The following is a 13,687-nucleotide window of genomic DNA, read 5'->3' as shown; positions in this document are numbered from 1 at the left end:
CCCGACCATCACACTTCCTTCTCCATGTTTGACAGCTTGTCTGTAGTGGTTTATTTACTAAGCAAACCTGCCAAATCCTTGTTGTTCAATCCCAAAATTTAAAAAGGAATATTTTGATATCAAAAGCATTGCCCTTTTACATTTGGGCTTAAACACACTGGGATATGGTGAATTATAGCACACACACTACATGCTCTGAGGAACAATCATTTCAACAATACTCAATGCAAACACAATCCCTGTGTGCTAAACCAAGAATTTCACAATTTGAATCATCAGTTCATAAGACCTTTTTCCTGTTTTCAGTAGTTCACAAGTGGTTCTTCATGGCCCAGGGAGGCCTCTTTTTCATTGCTGCAGAAAAGCTGTAAATTCCTGACCCAATGCTTGCTCCATGACAAAAAAATCTTTTTATAACCGAAATTTTTATTATTTTTAAGTTTTTACTGTTTTTTTTAACCTCTATGGTAGCTTGTAACCTTTCCTTAAACCTAACCCTCCACCCCCCTGCACCCAAATCCTCCAGGGTGACACCTAAACCTAACCCCCCACTAAACCTAACCCCCCACTCCAGCAGACAAAATCTAATCACACCCAAAGCAGCTAACCTCTCCAGCATGCTCATTCAGGATCCTCGCTGCCAGTATTATGGCACCAGGTTGGAGACCCAATTCAGAATGCCAGTGTTGGCATTCCAAATAGTGTCAGGATTTGGTGTTGGCATTCTGAATTGTGTCAGGATTCCGGTGTTGGAATTCTGAATAGTGTCGGGATTCTGACTGCCAGGATCCCTTGTGGTATAGTAGTAGTCACTATACTTTCACTATGGGGATTGGTGAAGCAGGTGTGTTCTGTGAGGGTAAGGTTTCTCTATTAGGGAACACCTTTACAAAGCAGTTCAGTGATCAGTATTTATCCCTTATACACAGGGGTATCTTAGGAGAGGAGGAGGACCATGGCCAACCTTCTCCGTCCAGGCCACCTCCTCTCTGCCAGCAGTACTGTAGAGTCTGAACACTAGAAGGCTCAGATTCTAGTGCACATATCTCCAGGAAAATGGCCATTTTCCCAGTGATTTCTCTACTTTGCATGCACAAAACTCCAGGAAAATGGTCACTGTGCCAATTACGTAGAGTTTTCTACAGTACTGTGGCCATCGGTGTGGGAGGTGTAAGTATTCAAGAAATGGGTGCAGCTTGTGCAGTGCGGGCCTTCCTGAACTCAGGGGCCAGTGTGCACTGCACACACTTCACCCATTATAAATATGCCAGTGCTTATGCAGTAACACCTCTAGTATGTAACACTTTATGTGCATGTCTAGAGCATTTCAGCATGAAACGCTAACAGTAGCAGTATCCCACACTGGTAGGTATAATGAAAAAAATAACTTACTGTTAGATGAGCTGTGGTGTGATTGTGGCTGGCTGCTGTTTGGTCCTATATGAGCTCCTAATGCTTTCTCAGTTAGAGGAGATATAGCTTTTTCCCTGGGGGCATCTCAAACCTCTGGCAATAGGAGGCCTTCTACATGAATTGACCCCATTTGGGGTCTGGCTTACTTGGTAGCTGGAGGTGCTGCTGGATGCAATCTGCTGAGTGGATGGCCAGTTCCTCATGTGGAATTCAGACATCATCTACAGGTATGGGTGGTCGTATCCATGAGGATTAGGGAAGGATGTATTTAGTGGGTAGTGGGGCATTGCAGGAATGTGAAATGCAGTCATGGGATTGTGTGGAGTATTAACTGGTGTTTCATGAAGTGTTGGTGGTGTGTTATAAGATATGGTGTATTACTGTACATGTAATGATTTATACAGTATTGGTAATTTGTTGGGCTGGGTGGTGTGGGTCGAGTGGTGGTTGTGTGGGAGTATAGACCTAACTAGTTTAAAAATTGGTATGTAGGATGATGGTAAAATAAGGTAGTGTGGATTTATGCAATATATAGTGTGGTGATTGAAAGTTTAAATGTGGGATCAGGTAAGTGTTGGAGCGGGGTATGTCTTGTAGGGGTATGATTGGTTTTCTTTGAGAGGTTGTATAATGTTGCATGAAAAGTTGCTGGTGGGTTATACTGTGTGAGGTGTTTTTCAGTGGTGAATATAATGTTAGTGGTGATTTCTGTATTGGATAGACATGTGGTCTAAAGGTGGAGTATGTATAGGGTGTTTTGTACAATATAGTGTCATATTTACAGAGTATAAAGAATGTTATTGTAGCAGTGAGTTCTGTATTTTATTGGCATGTGGTCTAGAGGAGGGGTATGTCTGGTGTGCTTTGCAGTACTGTATATATGTACAGAGTGATAGTACTGGGTGCTGTAAAATGTAAATATGAGATGTGTGGTATAAAGTGATGGTATGTGATGATCTCTACAGGATAAATATTAAAAGTGTGATGTGAGTTGGTATCTGATCTGGTAATGCTATGCAACACTCAGGGTTGTTTGTGTCTGATGGAGCAGAGCGTAAGGTGCATAGTGTTAGGTATTGTATTTATGGGTATGTGGTGAGAGTTAATGGTGTGCAGTGGCAGCTCCAGAGGTGCAGCTACAGCGTAATCCAAATTTCAGATATTTCAAATAGGGGAGCCACACCAACTGCCAAAAACTGTCATCCCAAACTGACTCACTGGCAGTTGGTGTGGCTGCTCAATTTAAATTTTGGACTGCGCTGCAGCCCCACATCTGGAGCCACCACTGATGGTATGTGGTCATGTGGCTGATGTTGTTAATTTGTAATATCCCATCTACCGAAATCCTAGAAGGGACCCCATCCAAATGCATATATATATTATATTATCTACAGTACCACATGTACACACACATACACACACTAGGGTTCTCTTTTTTGTCAGAATCCAATTAACCTAAAAGTATGTTTTTGGAAACCCACACAAACACAGTAAGAACATACAAACTCCACAAAGTGACCCCTTTAATATAGTGATTACTATTGTACCATCTTAATATATTTCTTTGTAAACTATAACTAGAAGCCCGTGCATCATATATAAGCTGCAACATGACTTGCTACATGGTGTGCAAGGCTGCAACTATTCATAGCGAGAAATCATTCCATTAATTCCTAAAGGAATGAATGAAATGATCACCGGCTGTGAATAGTAGCAGCATGCTGCATTGCAGTAAGAGAAGCATGGCTACATCTGTATTTACTGTAATTCCTTTAACTACCAGTCACTATTATTGCAGTCCTGTTCATGTGATTTTTGGTTGTGGGTCTAATATCTAATATAGCTTAAATCTAATACAAACTGCATGTGAAAATACACTGGTCACATTATTTAGTGTCATATTTTTTAATCAAGACCATGGGGGTTATTCAGTAAGGACTGCAGATTCTCCTTTCTATTGCATGCCGGGGGCTGCCAACTGCAGGGCAAGGCTGCCAAGCATGTTAAATAGCTTGCCCAGTGGCTTTGACCACAATTTAATTGTGGTCGCAACAACTGTAGACGACCCCCTGCAACTGCAGCTAGACTACATATGCCGGCAGTCTGCCAGAGGCGTATCTACCCCTTGGCCAGGATGGGACTCGTCAGGGGTGCCAGCAGAAGAGGGGCACTGCTTGGAGGTGCAACCCACAGCCAGGGTTTAGACTTGTCACTTACATAATAGAGGCAGTGACCTATGCGACGGAACAGGAGACATGCACAGCAGTCAATCAGTGTAATTAGCGCCGATGTTCAGCACCGCACTTCAGTGAGGCAGCTCTAAAACTAGAGCTCCCATCAGCCATTGCTGCCAGGAGCTCCCGACAGCAAGGGCTTCTGGGAGCTGTAGTTTTATTTATTGATGCTTCACTAAAGTGCTGTGCAGGACATCATCACTAATTACACATGACTGTTGCTGGGCATGTCATGTGACCGGCAGCTCTGGGGGTGACAGGAAGATGGCAGCATGTGGGGGGTTGCGGTGCTGCTGCTGCTGTGGTGACCGGAGGAACTGGTAAGAGGATCTTGTGTTTATGAGACTGTTCCAGCCTGCTGTATCCCCTGCCCCAACATCTCCGTCCTGGGTCTGTAGATATATTGGTCATCAGCGGTGCTGCACAGCCAACACGATATGTTTGTGAACTAAGTCATTCACAGACATATCGCTGGTGCACACTGGCCAACGCACTTGCGATATATCGACCGCTCAATTGAACGGCCGATAAATTAACCAGTGTTTACCCAGCATTACGCTTCACACACTCCTTGTAAGTCCGCCATCAGACTCCCATGAAACTAGCCAATGGGAGTCTGGGGGCAGGCTTAGAAGGAGTGTGTGAAGCCTTATGCTGATTTCCGGGTGCCACACAGCTCCAGATACGCAGCTGCATATATAATATATAATATAATTTAATAATAATGTAATGTAATTTGAATTGGGGGTACTATTGTGTGGCCACGCACTTTTTTCGGCCTTCCTCATTTACAAATATGAGGGGGAGGGGTCGCCAGTCTTCTACTTTGCCAGGGGCGCTCGGACCCCTAGATACACCACTGTGATCCGCCCCCATTTTCTTGATTGCAGCGGCTGCTTGTGCATGCGCACTAGCGCCGCCAACTAGATTGTTCCAGTTGCATCGATTAGCAAGCAGAATAACCCCCCATATTTGATAATGATAATGATTGCACAAAAGGATGTTTCTTATTTCCACTGGACTAATATTTGTACTATGACTGTAAAGCACATTTATTTTAAATGCTGTTTTGATTTATTTTTGTATTATTTACATAGCCTTGTATGATAACTAATTTATGACCAAATGTGGCAGAGCAAAGGCTTATAGAGCAAAATGCCTGAAAATGTATTTGTATGCTATGTATCTACTGTATTTATATAGACCATGACACAGATTTGAATATTGCATCTATTTTGACTAGAACAAATTCTTCTTGTTATGATCACTAGATCTGGGCAAGCGGAAGTAATTTTTCATCTTGATGGAGTGACAATGATCCACCTGACTTTTTACCTACTTTGTAAAAAAAACTAACTTTATTTTGTGAGAGAAGACATTTAAATAATGAAACTGATAATGTTGGCCTGAAACTTCCACCATCTGTCATGTACAGTATGAGCAGTACCTTTAAAATAATTAAGACTTAGAAGGAATTCAATTAGCCCTGAACATTTTCAGGAGAGTTTTATCAGGATTTTTTTCTCAATGTTTTGCTTAAGGCTATTCAATTAAAGCATTTTTTTTTCTCTAGAAAAATTATCTATCAGGTGAAATAAAATCCCCAATAAGCATCAGTTTGGGGGTAATTGAATAGCCCCCAGGGGGTCAATTAGCTCCAGTAATTTACCATGAGTGCATCCACATGTGTTCATGTGTTTAGTTGCAACACCCACTGTTTTGCCATCCACAACCATGACCCTCACCATTTGTACCGACACTCACACCTACCCCATGCTGTGTGATCCATCAGAAATAGGTGTCCATTCGTCATACACACAACTCATGATAGCATAGAACTCTGGATACATACCAAGAGCATTCCTACAAAATGGATATCTTGCATGTATTCACAAGGTAGCCATTCAGTTGACACTCAGGAATGCTCATTTCATGGACAGAGAGAATGGGACATGCACACATGCCTTCATCAAGGTGCATATATACTGGTGTAACACATGGTCAGTTTGCTAGAAATTGTTAGCCGAGTCTACTTTTGGACTTGGGTGACACTTAGAATAAGGCCCTAAATGCATGTACAGTATTTGCCCCTACACATAATTGTACTCATCATTGTGATGGAAGCATCTCTATGCACATTGCATATCTACATTGAGTAAACTCTGGCAGGAAATGCTTCCAGAAAGGAGGGAGCGTGCATTGAGCATGCACACATGCCCTCTCTGTTAAAATGTCCCTGTCTATCTGTATGTTGGTTTCATAGCCATCATCCATCTTAGGAGTATATGTATTAAAGTGTGGGAACTTTGAAGCGGAGATGTTGACCATCTGATTGGTTACAACTAATCAGATTCTACTTATCATGTTTCTAGCACCTTCTAGGAGATAATAGCTAGAATGTGATTGGTTGCTATGGGCAGTATCTCCACTTCTAAAAACCCGCACTTTAGTAACTATACCCCTCAGTGTGCACTTATACCAGCCCTATCTCAGGTGCAAAAAATTACCATCTGAAAACAGATTCAATTACAAGTACGCACAACTCTGTATAGCTCAAAATTCTGTCAACATGCCATCTTTAAACTTACTTACATGAGAATGCACCATTACAGCCCATTCAAGCACAAATTGAGATGTGTTTGGTATGCATTTGACTGCATTGCCTGTAGGAGCATCTGCTTTTTACATGCACATGCACAAAGATATGCAACATATGCTCTTTAGTAGGACTATTCATGCAGCAGGTCAAATCCGATCACCCAAACCGGCTGCTTTTGGAATGTTAATTGATCCTGGGCACTACATACACACTCTGAGATGATCAAACCAAGCAGATGAAAATTGTCTGTTTGGCCCAATTATTGTATAGTGTCTAGCTAGCTTTAAAGTCTCACATTGGTGACCACCAATTTTGACATTATGGTTCATGAAAACATCACCATAGGCAATTTAAAAGTGTTCTATGCTCCAGAAGAGGGCCCTTATTATAGGATAAATAGGATATGTACATGACTATCATTAATAAGGATTTACAGTCACAATGTGTTTTTAAGTAACTTCACAATTTTAGCTAGAAATGTTTGAAATCCTATAATTTACTCATATAATTATGCTGAAGCAGCATGTGTTTCCAATTTTCTTTAATTTTGGTCAAAGAACATTGTCTTGCCAAAATCAATAAATGTAATTTGTAGTGGCGTATATGGGTTATTCCCTTTACTTGTATTAGGATAAATATCCTGGAAGTTAAATTACATTACTAAATTATACATGTTGATGTAAAAGCAATTTGACAAGAATAATTTTCAAAGGGAAAACTATTTACATTCACTTACGGCAATTATATTTAACATCAGCAAAGGTCACACATTTCCTAAGGTGATGCATTATTAGTTTTTATTTGTTCCAGACCTCAGTTCACACATTACTGGAAGCTAAACCGATATTTCATAATATTATACAGAATCATAATTTACGCTCACAGATGTCAGGATATTTATGTTATGTACAGAATAAAATAGGGTACTTATAGTTCTCTGAATTTTCTGATTAACATAGGATATCTTTACCAGTTTAATGGTTTACAACACAATATACATCTTCTTTTAGAAGTTTTCATGCATACTACAATTAAGTGTCGTATTTTATTATATAAAAATAGATTAGACACAAATTAAGATTATCTAAAGTTAACAATCAATACTTATTTTGATTTTGCAATATTTAGATTTATATCTGATGTGGGAATGGAGCAGCATAATAATTTTAGGCTTCTAAATGAATTTAGTACTGTATGCTGATTTTCATCCTCCCTTTTATCTTTGCTCCTTCTGAATACAAAAAGAAAATAAGAATTTACTCACCAGTAATTCTATTTCTCGTAGTCCGTAGTGGATGCTGGGAACTCCGTAAGGACCATGGGGAATAGACGGGCTCTGCAGGAGACTGGGCACTCTAAAAGAAAGATTAGGTACTATCTGGTGTGCACTGGCTCCTCCCTCTATGCCCCTCCTCCAGACCTCAGTTAGGGAAACTGTGCCCGGAAGAGCTGACACAACAAGGAAAGGATTTGGAATCCAGGGTAAGACTCATACCAGCCACACCAATCACACTGTACAACTTGTGATAACCATACCCAGTTAACAGTATGAACAACAACTGAGCCTCATTTAATGGATGGCTCATAACAATAACCCTTTAGTTAAGCAATAACTATATACATGTATTGCAGAGAGTCCGCACTTGGGACGGGCGCCCAGCATCCACTACGGACTACGAGAAATAGAATTACCGGTGAGTAAATTCTTATTTTCTCTGACATCCTAGTGGATGCTGGGAACTCCGTAAGGACCATGGGGATTATACCAAAGCTCCCAAACGGGCGGGAGAGTGCGGATGACTCTGCAGCACCGCATGAGCAAACTCAAGGTCCTCCTCAGCCAGGGTATCAAACTTGTAGAACTTAGCAAACTTGTTTGACCCCGACCAAGTAGCAGCTCGGCAAAGCTGTAAAGGCGAGACCCCTCGGGCAGCCGCCCAAGAAGAGACCACCTTCCTTGTGGAATGGGCTTTCACCATTTTGGATGCGGCAATCCAGCTGCAGAGTGAACCAGCTGAATCGTGCTATAGATCCAGCGAGCAATAGTCTGCTTCGAAGCAGGAGCGCCAACCTTGTTGGCTGCATACAGAATAAACAGTGAGTCAGACTTTCTGACTCCCGCCATTCCGGAAACATAAATTTTCAAAGCCCGGACTACGTCCAACAACTTGGAATCCTCCAAGTCCCTAGTAGCCGCAGGCACCACAATAGGCTGGTTAAAATGAAACGATGATACCACCCTAGGGAGAAATTGGGGACGAGTCCTCAATTCTGCCCTGTCCATATGGAAGATCAGATAAGGGCTTTTACATGACAAAACCGCCAATTCTGACACACGCCTAGCCGAAGCTAAGGCCAATAGCATGACCACTTTCCACGTGAGATATTTTAGCTCCACGGTATTAAGTGGCTCAAACCAGTGGAATTTCAGGAAATCCAACACAACGTTAAGATCCCAAGGTGCCACCGGTGGCCCAAAAGGAGGCTGAATATGCAGCACCCCCGGAACAACGTCTGAACTTCAGGCAGTGAAGCCAGTTCTTTTTGAGAGAAAATGGATAGGGCCGAAATCTTGACCTTTATGGATCCTAATTTTAGGCCCATAGTCACTCCTGACTGTAGGAAGTGCAGGAATCAACCCCGCTGGAATTCCTCTGTAGGGCCTTCCCGGCCTCACACCAAGCAACCTATTTTCGCTATATACAGTGAAAAAGTCTTGCTGTCACGTCTTTCCTAGCCTTTATCAGCGTAGGAATAACTGCATCCGGAATGCCTTTTTCCAATATGATCCGGCGTTCAACCGCCATGCCGTCAAATGCAGCCGCGGTAAGTCTTGGAACAGACAGGGCCCCTGTTGCAACATGTCCTGTCTGAGAGGCAGAAGCCCTGAGTCCTCTGAGAGCATTTCTTGCAGCTCCGGGTACCGAGTCCTTCTTGGCCAATTCGGAGCAAAGAATATTGTTCTCACTCCTCCTTTTATTACAATTCTCAGCCCTTGGGTATGAGAGGAAGAGGAGGGAATACATAGACCGACTGGAACACCCACGGTGTTACTAGTGCAACCACAGCTATCACCTGAGGGTCCCTTGACCCGGCGTAAAACCTTTTTTAGCTTTTTATTGAGGTGGGACGCCATCTAGTCCACCTGAGGCAGTTCCCATCAATTTGCAAACTGCGTGAAGACTTCCTGATGAAGTCCCCACTTTCCCGGGTGGAGGTCGTGCCTGCTGAGGAAGTCTGCTTCCCAGTTGTCCACTCCCGGAATGAACACTGCTGACAGGGCGCTTACTTGATTCTCCGCCCAGCGAATAATTCTGGTGGCTTCTACACTCGCCACCCTGCTCCTTGTGCCGCCTTGGCGGTTTACATGAACCCCTGCGGTCTGACTGGATCAGAACCGGTTGGTCGCGAAGCAGGATCTCCGCTTGACTTAGGGCGTTGTATATGGCCCTTAGTTCCAGGATATTGATGTGGAGGCAAGTCTGTTGACTTGACCACAGACCTTGGAAATTTCTTCCCTGTGTAACTGCCCCCCACCCTCGGAGGCTTGCATCCGTGGTCACCAGGATCCAGTCCTGAATGCCGAATCTGCGGCCCTCGAGAAGGTGAGCACTCTGCAGCCACCACTGGAGAGACACCCTGGCCCTGGGGGATAGGGTAATTAACCGATGCATCTGAAGAGGTGATCCGGACCACTTGTCCAGTAAGTCCCATTGGAAGGTCCTCGCATGGAACCTGCCTAAGGGGATGGCCTCGTATGATGCCACCATCCTTCCCAGGACTTGAGTGCAGTGATGCACTGACACCTGTTTTGGTTTTAATAGATTCCTGACCAGTGTCATGAGCTCTCTCTATCGGGAGATAAACCCTTTTCTGGTCTGTGTCTAGGATCGTGCCTAGGAGAGGCAGATGAGCTGTAGGAACCAACTGCGACTTTGGAATATATAGAATCCAGCCGTGTTGCCGTTACACTTCCAGAGAAAGTGATACGCTGTTCAGCAACTGCTCTCTTGATCTTGCTTGTATGAGGAGATCGTCCAAGTACGTGATAATAGTGACACCTTGCTTCCGCAGGAGCACAATCATATCCGCCATTACCTTGGTTATGACAATCCCGTACCGCAATTCTGAGGTACGCCTAATGAGGTGGATAAAGTCTTCTACTTAAGTCCAATGGTGTAGGCTGTGCAAAGCCGTTTGGCTGTGCATTTAGTATCGAAGCGTGCATTTTATCAAAGCGTGATAAAATTGACAAATAACAGCAGCGTTCTATCAGCGTTAATTTATCCTCAGCTGATATCGATTGTGAATTGACGTTTCTTCTCTTCTTGTCACCTACAGGTAATTACAATTGACTACAGCTACCATCATATTCTGCTGCCCTATATGTATACATGCAAAGCTAATTCTGCTGGGTAATTACAATTGACTACAGCTACCATCATATTCTGCTGCCCTATATGTATACATGCAAAGCTAATTCTGCTGGGTAATTACAATTGACTACAGCTACCATCATATTCTGCTGCCCTATATGTATACATGCAAAGCTAATTCTGCTGGGTAATTACAATTGACTACAGCTACCATCATATTCTGCTGCCCTATATGTATACATGCAAAGCTAATTCTGCTGGGTAATTACAATTGACTACAGCTACCATCATATTCTGCTGCCCTATATGTATACATGCAAAGCTAATTCTGCTGGGTAATTACAATTGACTACAGCTACCATCATATTCTGCTGCCCTATATGTATACATGCAAAGCTAATTCTGCTGGGTAATTACAATTGACTACAGCTACCATCATATTCTGCTGCCCTATATGTATACATGCAAAGCTAATTCTGCTGGGTAATTACAATTGAAACATTATTGCATAGTATGTGATTTTGAAGTACTTTGTAAAGTTTTGAATGATATAGACCCAGTTTTATCTTTGTGGAATGCCTGGTTGTTGTTTTTAAGGTAATTTATTGCCTGGCATTTGAGGGGGTGGGGTGTGGTTGCAGATTTCAATTATTGGTTTCACTTGTAATAGTCTTCTACTTAAGTCCAATGGTGTAGGCTGTGCAAAGCCGTTTGGCTGTGCATTTAGTATCGAAGCGTGCATTTTATCAAAGCGTGATAAAATTGACAAATAACAGCAGCGTTCTATCAGCGTTCAATCGAAGTGAACAAGGAAGGAAAACAGAGGCACATCAATCAAACAAAACAAACAAAAAACTGAAGAACTAAAAACAAATGTGAGTCACTTACTCCTCAGATCACTCACCTCCTGATTGTTGCATCTGATTAAATAGCACGGAGCAACCATACTTGGACAATTCAAAAACCATCCATTTCACCTACAAATGCTTGTATCTGTATTATTGTAATTTTGTTTTTTATGCACAGCTGCACCAATGCAAGTTTACCTGCAAACACTTAAAAAAACTAACATAATTACCATTGCTACTTAAACCTCTCACAATCCTTTGATTTCTTACACTCCAAATACATTTCTGCACCCACTTTATCTACACTTTTGACTCATTTCATACTAAATCTACACCCCGTGAGCCTACACTGCTTTTCTCACCTGCATTTCTGCAATTTTTCTGCTCGGATTCCCTTACAGTCTCCTCTCCTACTTCCACTTTCCCTCAACCGATTTACCTACTTATCACTATGTCAAGGCTTTCTTATACTCCCCACATCACTCAGTGTCTACCTAATAATGTATCTTTATCCTTTCCCCCTAGTCTCCTACACCTCCTCCTCTCTCCCCTCCTCTGTCTCCCCTCCATCCCTCTGTTTCCTTCCCCCACCTTTCCTGTTACCCCACTTTCATTCAACTCTGCCCCATGGTCCTGCTACCCCACAACTCAGCCCTGCTCCCTCTCTCCCTTCCCTGTGACCTCCCCACACCCCCATCCACATCACACTGACCTCCCTCCCTGCCCACCTCCTGCAGTTTCCCCTGCTAGCTCAGGCACCCACACCATCACTACTCTCTCATCATCCCTGCCCTCAAAGTTAATCCCACCTCATCGCTACAGCAACCCTGATAATCTCATTCACATCTCTCCCACAGACTTATACCCCCTATCCTGTGCACTCTGGAATGCCAGATCTGTTTGTAACAAACTGGTCCCCACTCATGACCTTTTCATTTCCAAATCCCTACACCTACTAGCCATTACTGAAACTTGGATTACGCCCTCTGACACTACTTCTGCTGCTGCTCTCTCTGCTGGGGGCCTCACATTCACACACACACCCCGACCTGGGGGTCGCCACGGGGGCGGTGTCGGGGTCCTTTTACCTTCTAGTTACTCCTACCAACTCATACCACCAGAACCATCCCTTATATTCTCTACATTTGAGGTCCACGCCATACGCCTCTTCCAACCAGTCCATCTTAGAGTAGCTGTCATTTACCGCCCCCCTGGCACTGCTTCCAAATTCATCGACAACTTTGCTTCCTGGCTTCCTCACTTCCTCTCTTCTGACATTCCCACCATTATCCTAGGTGATTTCAACATCCCTATTGACATCCCCACACAATCCCCTGCCTCTAAACTCCTTAACCTCACCTCCTCACTTGGTCTCTCCCAGTGGACCTCCTCACCCTCCCATGTGAATGGGAGCTCACTGGATCTGGTCTTCACTCACCGCTGTGATATCTCTGATTTTTCCAACTCCCCATTTCCCCTCTCTGACCACCACCTGCTCTCCTTTAACCTATCTCTCTCGACTTCCCCATCTCTACCTCCTAAGGCTACCATCACTAAGCGTAACATTGAAGCTATTGACACCACATTCCTTTCCTCCCTGTTTGACTCACTTCTCTCTCCTATTCTCTCTCTCTCATGCCCTGAACAAGCCACTTCCACATACAATGCTTCTCTTACTTCTGCTCTTGACTCTGTTGCTCCACCAACCACTATTCACCCTCGCAAATTAACACCTCAACCCTGGCACACCAAATGCACCAGATATCTGCAAAAATGCTCACGTACTGCTGAGCGACACTGGAGGAAATCACGCTCTAAGGCAGATTTCCTCCATTTCAAACTTATGCTCTCATCCTTCAGTGCTGCCCTTTCTCTTGCTAAACAGTCATACTTCAAGAACCTCATCTCCTCCCAGTCTTCCAACCCCCGGCGCCTCTTTGCCACTCTCAACTCACTCCTCTGCCCACCTCCACCTCGTCTCCCTTCCTCACTCTCTGCTCTTGACTTTGCCACTTACTTCACATCCAAAATTGACTCCATACGTCAGGACATCACATCACACCAGACCATCAGTAACCAGCCTTCTCCCATCCCTTACCAACCCTCCCCATCCCTCGCACCAACTCTGTCATCTTTCTCCCATGCATCTGGAGAGGAAGTCATGGCCCTCATTCGTTCCTGTCCCCTCACCACCTCCCCACTTGACCCTATCCCCTC

The sequence above is a fragment of the Pseudophryne corroboree genome, chromosome 1 (assembly GCF_028390025.1).
Source record: "Pseudophryne corroboree isolate aPseCor3 chromosome 1, aPseCor3.hap2, whole genome shotgun sequence".
Lineage (NCBI taxonomy): Eukaryota > Metazoa > Chordata > Amphibia > Anura > Myobatrachidae > Pseudophryne > Pseudophryne corroboree.
Note: the sequence above shows the minus strand (reverse complement) of the source record.